Raw genomic sequence first — 10476 nt, forward strand, 5'->3', positions numbered from 1 at the left:
GCTATTTTATTTTAAAAGGAGACCAAACATTTGCAGGAGTGACCTCTGTTGGGATGTTCGGTGCACTTTAGGAGATGCTCGGTGCTACAGGTGGGTTATGTACGGGGTCAAACAGTGATGAATCATTGACCTCAAGCTTGCAGCTGCTGGAGAACTGTTCTGGCTCAGACCCAAACATCCACTTTGTAGAGTTTCCACTCATAGAACGGAAATAGCCTCATCTTATAGCTGGTCGAGGTAAGAATTGTCAGCGAGTTTATTCACCGATTTTTACATTTGTTCATAGGAGAGTTTTCAAACTGAATGTTTTTTCCTCATGATTTTATGAAAACTATAGGTCTAATTTACAGTCATCTCCTCTGTTAATGGCAGAAAAAGATTACCTTCCCATCTTATCTTGACGCCCAATTTTGGTTTTCCTAGCTTTATTCTTGTTCAATACTTGATTTTTGCAACAAACTTAGTTTCGTTTTTACAATTTTGTTGTCGGCTCTACTCTTTTGCCGCCACCTCACCAGGCTTCATCCCCATAGCTGCTAGTATGAACCATTTGGTAGTCACATTCCCAAAATAAAGGTTAAGTTTCTATAGAACAGGGGTCTGCAAACTTCAACTCTGAAAGAGCCATTCGGGTTGATTTCTCACTCACTACTCTCCAGTAGGAGCCACAAAATCTTCCTTCACCCTTTAAAAAATAAGACATTGATTGGTATTTATGCTTTTGTTACAAACATAATAAACACAAATGGGCTGTTGTTTATTTTGCATGAATAAAACACAAACATTTAACAAAAATGGTATTTTTTGTTTAAACTTGTGACCGAAATTTACTGATTTCCTTTCAAAATAAAAGACACCCTGTCACATATGATCATCTCGCTGCAGGAACAATGGTAGTAGCACGTGACTAAATAAAAATAGTTAATTTCACTGTTGTTGGTGCTTCTCTGCCAAAAATGTAAATCTTACAAACCAAAATGAAATCGGAGATAACTGAATGATCTCTGCCATATTTTTTTAAAACACTAAAAATTACTTAATTTTTCAAAATTAGAAAATTCTCTTAATAATCCGGCCTGCCTTAATACTGGTTGTGCTTATGGACGTCCATTGATTCTCTGGAGTTCAGGACGCACAAAAATGTGTCAAAACTTTGTAGTTTGTCCTGTAACTGCTTTTAAATGAGTTAAAGTTTGAGTTAGTTTACTTTTTTCTCCTTTACTTCTTACTTTACAGTCACTTTTTAACATTTAGATAGTTTTGTATTTTTCGTTAATAAAAGAGCCACTTGTGGCTCCGAAGCCCCAGGATAGAATCTGATGATTTACAAGGCAGCTTTCAACATCAGGTATTTACATCTGGATCTGACCAACCAAAGTACAGTATCTGACATTGTTTGTTTTAACTCTGGATTTCATGCTGGGGCTACAGCAATTGCAGATTGAAAAGACAAAATTCAAACCTGGAGCTGAGCACTCAACAACAAACACACCTGTCAGTCACAGGTTCCAATAGTTTTTCTCACATGGGTTCAAAGAAGGTGTGACTGTTAACAGAACCCAGGTGAAGATGGACAGGAAGTGGTAATGCAGAACTGGATTGGACCTCAACAAAATAAAACATGAAATAGAGATATTACCTCAGCTGGAACTTTCAATAAGGAAGAAGAAAGTGAAGCATTAAACCTCAGAAAACGTCTCCCTAAATATCAAATAAGCAAAAATTTGGAGAAATTCTTTTCCTTTTGGTGGTTAGAATATAAAACCAACCACGGTTCCTGTTACAGAGATGTGTGCTTAAGTCGCACCTTTGTTTTAGTGGTGTCACAGTCGACCTGATTTCTGAATTACATTTTCAACAATTAAATGTGTTTAAAATGTAAAAAGGATTTATTGCACACTGAAAACAAAAATCTACATTCTTTTAACCTTGAACAAAAGCTAATATCTTATAAAATGCTTGCTTTCCCATCAGATTGCTTTGTTTGAGGCACTTTTGATACTTTTCATAAAACTTTTTTCAGCACAATATTACGTGACATGTTTGACTTACTGAGAAAAAGAAACAGAAGTATTTTAGTAAATTTAAATGGAATAATCAATCTCAACTGCTTTTGAAAAGCAGTTTAATGAAAACAGACGTTCTCCGTCTGCATGGTGGTAACAAATTGAATTATTCCTCCTCTTGATGGTGCACTGCCTTACCCTGCAGAGCTTTAGACGGATCTAGTGGAGTCAGGTCCAAAACAAATCAGCTTTAAAGTCAACAAAACTTTTAAAAAATGTGTCAAGGATTCATTATAAATATGAATTCAAATTTAATATCGTTTCCAAAAACCTGAAGAAAGAAGATACCAAAAAACAATTGTGTTTTTCTGCAAATACAATAAAAAATATAAAATATCAACATGATTAACAGCACGTCTCTCTTGTAGGGCAAACCATTATTCTTTTTCAGACTTGTGAAATGAAGCAAACTGGGATGTAACATGGCCAAAAAAGAGGTCAAACAAAGAAAAAATATTCTGTACTATTTTTTGTTTACTTCCAAAAGTCTCTTGATGTTCTAAAGAGGTGGGGCATTTTTCAGAATAAAGGCATCACACCATGTTGTGCATTTGAAGAAAAAATACTTTTTTTTCCTTTTTATAATTCCTTAGAAACAACCTCTTGTATGTATAGTTTAACAGGAACATATGTTTCATATGGACACAGTAGTGTCTTTATGTTCCCCGTTACGGACCTCAGTGGTCTTCATCTCCAGCTGTCGCTCCAGCAGCTGCTTTGGTGTCCATGTAAACGCTGAGTCTGTTCTCCCCGCACACCTGTCAAGCCTGTTTCAAGACTGTAATTATTGCACAAAGAACAATTGTCTCTCTACTCCTCCTCAAACCCACCGGTGCATGGAATCCACTGTCCCAGCAGCAGTTTGAAAAAAGAAAAACATTATTACAACTTAAAACAGAAACAAAGAGAATGAAGTTACCGGAGATGTGAATCTGACAGTTATTTTTAATTCTTTACGGAAAAAAATAATAATGAAATAAAAAAAAACAAAATATGAATATTGGAAAAGCATGACTTAAACACAAAGTACTTTTAATAATGATTTATAACACACAAAAAATATTGCATTTAAATTTGGACAAACTGCAAAAAATGATAATGCCTTGCAGTTACAACAACACACCACTAGATGGAGACAAACAACAAACAAATAAACAATCAGAAAGCTTAATTGGTCTTTTCTGCTTTACCACAAAAATACATTTTATGTAGATTGATTCAAATAGTGGCTGGGTAGCTCAGTGATGTTGACAAACACTGAAACCATAAAATACTTATGATTTAACTAAAGAGGAACAAATAATTGCTTGAAATTCTGCACAGAAAAAAGTTCAAACACTAAATGACTTTTTTTTTTAAATTAGTTTCTTTTCTTTGCATTGTTGTTTACAGAAATTAAGTTATATGTTACGTGATATGTTCATGACAAGCAAAAACAAACAGATTTTAATCATAGGGTAAAATACAATTTTAAGATGAAAATTTCCCTTTTTAGTTATGGATTCAGTTGAAAGTGTGTTAAATTTAGGCATAGCATATTTATAAAAGAAAAATATAGAATTTTAACGTAATCTGAGAATGCAGATTCTTGCAGAGTTTGAGCGTGATCTCTGTGGTCCCTGTGGTAAAGGAAGCTGGTATTGTAACAGGCCGAGGTCCCCTCTGTGCTGCTGAATTGTAGTACGAACAGCTGATTCGATCCCCTGGAAGCCTGATGCTTTTTGGCTATTTATGGCAGATGCCCGTGCATCAGGCACGCTCTCCTCAGCCCATACATGGCTGTTGTGGGATGAGGTTACAGCAGTGATTTTGGCCTGCACTCCTGATCCTTCAGCAAGCACTGTCGCCTCTTACCACCAGCCCAAAAATCAGATTGGGGCCCCAAAGCTGATTAGCAACAGTAGATACTGAATGAGCCACATTTGGAGTGCTTTTACCTGTGAGAGTTTTTTTTTCCAGCTCTCCTCCTCTGTCTGCACTTTCACTGCTCTCCTGTAGTCTTTTCCTCTCCCTCTCTCTTCTTCTCCTCTCTCTGGGCTTGATTTATTTGGCCGGGAGGAGCCCAGCCGGAGGGAAAGCACCAGGCTATATTTGTCGGCTGCAGAGGTTGGACCTGCTTCATGGTAGATGACCTGGGATTCTGCGTTTAGTTTCTCGGCTCACATCTGGTCTTCCTGTCTCCTCAACATCAGCTCCAACTTAGGAACTAATCACATTCTGGTTAAAGATCCTTAAGGCTAACCAAACTTTCCAACTACTTTTGTTTAGGAGATAAATCAAACTGTGAGTATGTTTTTTTGTTTCTATCTCTTATTTGCATTCATGGACTCTGTAAATAGTTTCTCAGTTTATGAAAAATAATAACTTTTTATTAAACATTTTGCAACTTGACATCAAAAATGTGTTTGTTAAATGAGCAATTTTGGTGCACATCATGTTTTATGTCATAGTTTTATTTTTTGGAGTATTATTGTCTAATACTGTAACTATTCATGATGATACAGTTGAGTATCTGGCAGGTCCTCATTTGTATTTGAGGTAAAAACACAACACTGGTTTAACTCTGACCTGCAGACTCCTGCTCGTGTGTGGTTTAACCACAGGGGAGGGTTTTAGCATTCCCACCCTCAGATTAAAGCTGTATGTTGGTATGTGTCTGCAGCTGATCGTACGGCTGCGTGTTGAGCCGCCGTGTTGTTGCCGAGCTGGCATGGTTGCATTTCTCCACAGTTTTGTTTTTGTAATATGTGACGCTGCACAGCAGTTGGATGCCGCTCTCCACCTGCTGCGCCCGTCAACATGAACAGACAGCTTTACAGACTGGACCCCACAGTCCACCCTCAGAGATAAGACCCCAGAGCAGGGGGGTCAAGCTCAAGCACACAAGGGCCAAAATCCAAAACGCACCTCAGGTCGAACAGGATAAACATTTATAGGACACTTTAAAACTACATTTTTAACTTTTTAATATAATTATGAACTAGATATAAAGCATTACCTGTGATAATGCTAGTGGGAATGTTGTAAGCTGAATTTGACCGCTGAAAATGCTGAAATTGATAGCTAAAAACATTAGCTGAAATCACTGAAACCAATGGCTGAAAACTCTGAAGCTGATAGCCAGCTAAAATATGACCTAATTTCCAAATTAGCCTAAAAAAATAAAACTTAGATTAGCCAAAACAGCTAACATATAGTTGAAAAAAATAGTTAAGCTTCAAAATAGCCTAAAAAACTTAAACAAAAAAAGCTTAAATTAGCCAAAACAGCTAGCATTTAGCTGAAATATAAACTCCAGAACAGCCTAAAAAATCTTAGTAAATGCCAAATTAGTCCAAAAAGCTAACAGAATGTTAATTTTTAAAACTTTAAAACTGTAACTTTTTAACATGACTATGGATAATAAAAAGGCAGGGATATTATTCCAGATTAAATTAATTTAAACCTTAAATAACTTTTAATATTTTACTCTCCATGAAAACACATTTTGTCATCGGGTCATTAATAACAATAAAATACAGTAAAATGCTCTGAAGGGCCGAATAGAATTACCCAGGGGGTCAAATCCGGCCCCTGCACCTCGACTTTGACACATGTGCCCTAGAGCAGTGTTGTAAGTTGCATCGATTTGTTGTTCTTCTCTCTATTGTGTCGTACTTTCAAATGCACATGATTGGGTGGGATAAAAGGATATAATTGCCATGCATGAGAGGGCAGAAAATGTGAAAATCAATTCATCAAATTTCACTTGTTTACTGCTTTTTAACTGTAATGTTTCAATTTGTGAGTTTTGTTTGTTGGAATTTGTTCAACGTTTAACAAAAAATTGATTTAAAAAGAGAGCATGCTGACCATTCCTGATTATGCGTTTCCTTTTTTACAACTGATTTAACATGCAATGGGTGCTCAGAATTTTTCAATAGTTTATGTTGAATTAAAACTGTCAGAATCTTTATTTTGTGGTTTTGTGTAACTTAAGTTCACCTTCAGCCTCCAAGTTATCTGGGTCATTCAGTAACATTTACATAATAATGTTGAGGATGAAAACACAGTTAATGCATGTTGAATCTTTAACACCGGAGCTCCAGTGTTTATGTTCTTTGATCTACTGCAGTTTTTCAACTGTTAACACGATCAACATCATTCTAGTAGATTCTGAAGGAGAAAAGCGGCGCGAGGAATTACACTGGTCATGTTGAAAAGCTACAGTATGTTAAAGATTTTGTGTTGAAGCGTCAGCGGCAACGCCTCAGGTGTTAAAGGGTTAAAGCTCTGTGAGACTCACTGGTATTCACGGTGGTTTATCGAGAGTCTCCTCAGCACCAGCCCCTCTGCTCATCCACATCCATATAAGAGCAGATGGTGCAGTTTTCAGTGCAGAGCAGAGCGACATGGAGAGTTGATGCTAGGCAGCACAGATTTGGATCTGAAGGAGGAGGAATGTCAGAGTAAATGTTTGAGGAGGGAGGGAGGATGAAGGTCCCAGCTGTGCGGCCTCAAGCTCACATTTGAACTTTTGGATTTGGGCGTCCTCTCTGCATGGGTCTGTGTGTTTATAGTTGCACATCCCCAGTACGGCTGGCCAAACAGTGCAGTGGAATGATCATAGAATTCCAGGGCACTAAGACTTTACTAGCCTTTAGTAAAAAAAAGGATACTTAAAGTATACTCTAAGTGCAGCAGTATAGTTGAAGTTACCTTTTTATTTACTATATTGTAAACTTTAAATGTTTCAGTATATTCTAATGGAGTACTCAGTTATGGTTAAAGAAGTCTGAAATAATAGGAATTTTGAAAGCAAGTTTTGCTATCTAAGCTCTGATTGAATTTATTTGTAATTTTATTCTGAGGTGAACCTAGTAGATGAACATTAATGGTTTTCTGTCCCTGCTGACATCATTACACCTTGTTTGCTCTGCACTTCCTCAGAATATACTGATAATAACACGCACAACTCTGTTAAAAAAGTCTACTCTTTTCTGATTGCTGAGTTTATGTTATGACTTTAAAGTACATTTTATCTCATGCTGCATAACAGTGGTTTCATGTTGTTTAGTGTTGCACCCTTGAAAATGGACAGGACTCCGTCTTCGTTTTTGCAACTTTATTTGCCCCGAAGTGAGCGCTTTTTTTCTCTTTTGCTACGTTTTATGAGACAGCCAGAGCGACAGAATGTGATCACATACCAAACCATAGACGCAGCTCTTCTTATGCACATCCGCACACTCCAACAAAAAGGAAATATGCTGCATCTAGCAGGTAGTTTCAAAATAAAAGAGCAAATAACTAAACTTAGAAATTATTCTCATAACTAAGACAGAAAAAATATGATTATTGCTAAAACATCTCTCCTGGACAATATCTAATTAAAATAAATTAACTTAATCTTTCCAGGCTGCAACATTAGCAATATAATTTGCCTCACATGTCTTTTATTTTGAAAGAAAGTAATGTGAGCTTAATATTCATGTATTTATTAATTCAAAAATAAATAAAAATCATATTTATTATAAAAACAACGTAATGATGCTAAGTAATACAATATTTTCACAATAGGTTTAAAACAAATGTGCGTCTCCTATTAGGTTTTGATCAGTACCAAACAGGCTCAAATGGCTCTTTTAGTATAGAAGGTTGCAGACCACAGGTCTATAGTATACTTTCTGTGCTTATACTCAAGAATACTTAGTAAAATAAACTTCAACTGTACTTTGTTTTGCTTGTGGTTAGTATATTTAGAGCAAAAAAAAAGTATTGACATAATATCCATAAACAGGACCTGGCTGCAGACGTCAATGTCCAGAAACAAAAGTCCTCAACCAGACCTGGAAGTAGACGCTTAAAAATAAAATAAAATTTAAAAAAAACCCTTTTTTTAAACTGGTAATCCTGAAAGTTACAGTTTTTAACAATTTTGAGCTGTAATATTTTTTATATATAAACCTACAATTCTGAGCACATTGGGGCAAGTTTTCCTCTTCTGACCAATGATGTCAGCCGCCATCTTGTCTGCAGTCAGGTCCCCTCTTCTTAGAGCTGATAAAGTCCAACTTTAAAGCAGACATTCCCACAATATCTTAAGTTTTTAAGCACATTTTGGGACCAGAATCACTTCATTATCAGACCTATCAGCTCATCTGTGTTGCAACAAGCTTTTAAAGACTGTCTAATAAACAAAAAAGAAATCTCAGCTGTGCTCCAAAGCTTACAACTTCCTTTTGATTGCAAAATACCATGCAGTTAGCTCACAAAAGCAGCAAAAACACTTCACCCTGTGCTGTTTACAGGACGTCCTGGGGTGTTAGGTTTTATTAACGGCCGGTTCACATGCACTCGCAAACCTTGAGAATTCAAGGAATTTATATTTTGTTATTCAGATCATATCAGATGGTGTAACAAATTTAAAAAGCAATTCCCGTCTGACAGCGATCCCCCCGGCAACTGAGAACTTACTTACTTTGAAAGTACAGATCATACGTCTGTTATGAGATGAAAAACATGGAGGCCAACATGTAGATCAATAATTCTGATTCAAGATAGTTTCAACTCTTTAATGGAGGATTTAGTAGAAAATGGAACAAGTTCATCAAAATACTTGAAGGCTTTTAGCAAACTGTTCTGTTCTCAGATCAGATCAGAAACACAGACCGTCATGTGCTCATAAGTCACCCTCCCAAACTCTGCTTCAGGGTTTCATGCCACTGTTGTTTACTTCCAATAAAAGCTCTATGAATCAGCAGCCAGTGACACTGACGCTGGTTGACTGACAGGGCGTAATGTTTGCTAAGTGAGAGCCAGAAGAGCGTGAGCTGGATGGGACGGATGACGACCTAAAGGGAATGAAAGGAGGAGGAAGTGGGAAAGACAACAAGGCCGAGCGGAGGAAGGCGTGGGGAAGGGCCGCCGGTAAACAAGGCCGGCCTGCGATCTCTCTCTGAGGCAGCCACTCACCACGCTCGTTGCCTTATTAGGGGCATCTCAAGAGGAGAGGCAGAGCGCTGTGAGGGTGAGGGCGGGGGGCTGTGAGTGAGAGGGTGACAGAAAGCTTTACAGAGAAGTAGCAAGTCTGCAAGTGAGAAGGAGCAGATCTTTGAGTGTGGAGCTTGCTGCAGGATGCTCTCTGGCTCTTTCAGATGATCGCTTTAATACAAAACACATGAAGCATTGGTGTCACACTGAAGTGTGCTTTTAGAAAACAGAATTAGAGTTGCCGTTCCAGACTTTATATTTTGATCCTTTTCCCTTGCTGTTTTGTTTCGGCCTTTTTTTCTTGTGTCAGTTGTACTTCCTGTCTGGAACACCTCCCAAAACAAACTTCTCCTTGGACCGATGAATCTGCTGTTAGAATCACATTTGCACCCTGGAAGTCAAATATATTCATTTGGTAAAACACAAACAAACAAAACACATAACCTCTGAAATACATAACATAAAACAATGAACTGCTATTACATTAAAACAAAAACACTAAATCTATACCTTTAAGTTTGTCACAAACAGGCAGACCGTTGGTTCCACATGCAACAGGTTTATTAGTAAAAACAGAAATGAAGCCCAGCTACAAGTCCACAGAGCTAAATCAGGGTCAGACAGGCAGAGATCAATTATAACCATGAGATCATCCTAGAACTGAACTGAACTGAACTGAACTGAACTGAACTGAACTGAACTGAAGATATTTTATTAATCTCTACAGAGAGAAATTCCATGTCTGGTAGGTCATCCATGCAAACCAACAGTCACACTCAAAAGACAGTAAAAAAAGATAATTACATAAGAACAATGTGGTATCAATAAAATGAGGACATATGGACATAATAAAAACACGAGTGTGATAAATAAAAATACTAACAATAGTACTGATAAAAAAATAAATACGATGTAAATAAAAAGTACAAAATAAATAAAATGTGCTGTCAGCAGTGTGTTATGAAACCTTCTGGCAGTCGGGGTAAAAGACCTCCTGAACCTCTCGGTCCTGCAGCACAGCCAGATGAACCTCTGCCTGCTTCTCTGAGAGGCCAGGGTTGTGTGCTGCAGGTTTCTTTGGTTCTCCAGAATGGACTCCAACATTCTGCTTATTTTTCGTCCACCAAAGTCCCCACAGATTGAACCCCCTCGCCCACCACTGACGCACACTTGCCAGTAGGAGTCCATTCAGCTGTGTTGTAGGCTGGTAAACACATCAGTTGCTGTGTTGGATTTAGTTCTGCCTCCATGCAAAAGCCTGTCCTAAAAACTGAAACATTAATTTGGAATTTAGATGGAACATCTTGGCATCTGGGGGGTCTGAGGATCTAGAATTTGGATCAGGGGTGTACAAAGTTGGTCCTCGAGGGCCGGCCTCCTGCTGGTTTTCCAGAATTCTGCCTTATCTGCTGCTGATTACCTGGATCAGGCGTGTTTGGCC

The 10476-nt window shown here is 37.7% G+C and overlaps 1 protein-coding gene across 1 annotated transcript in view; it reads left to right on the forward strand.

Moving 5' to 3' along the window:
- The first annotated feature begins 3750 nt into the window (after nt 1-3750).
- The window catches only part of LOC112150924 (supervillin), a 61946-nt gene continuing 55220 nt past the window's right edge, over nt 3751-10476 (forward strand). The window contains exon 1 of the mRNA XM_024279525.2: nt 3751-4349. The gene's annotated coding sequence lies outside the window, so the exon portion shown is untranslated. The remainder of the gene's footprint in view (nt 4350-10476) is intronic.

This window comes from Oryzias melastigma, linkage group LG17 (genome assembly GCF_002922805.2).
Source record: "Oryzias melastigma strain HK-1 linkage group LG17, ASM292280v2, whole genome shotgun sequence".
Lineage (NCBI taxonomy): Eukaryota > Metazoa > Chordata > Actinopteri > Beloniformes > Adrianichthyidae > Oryzias > Oryzias melastigma.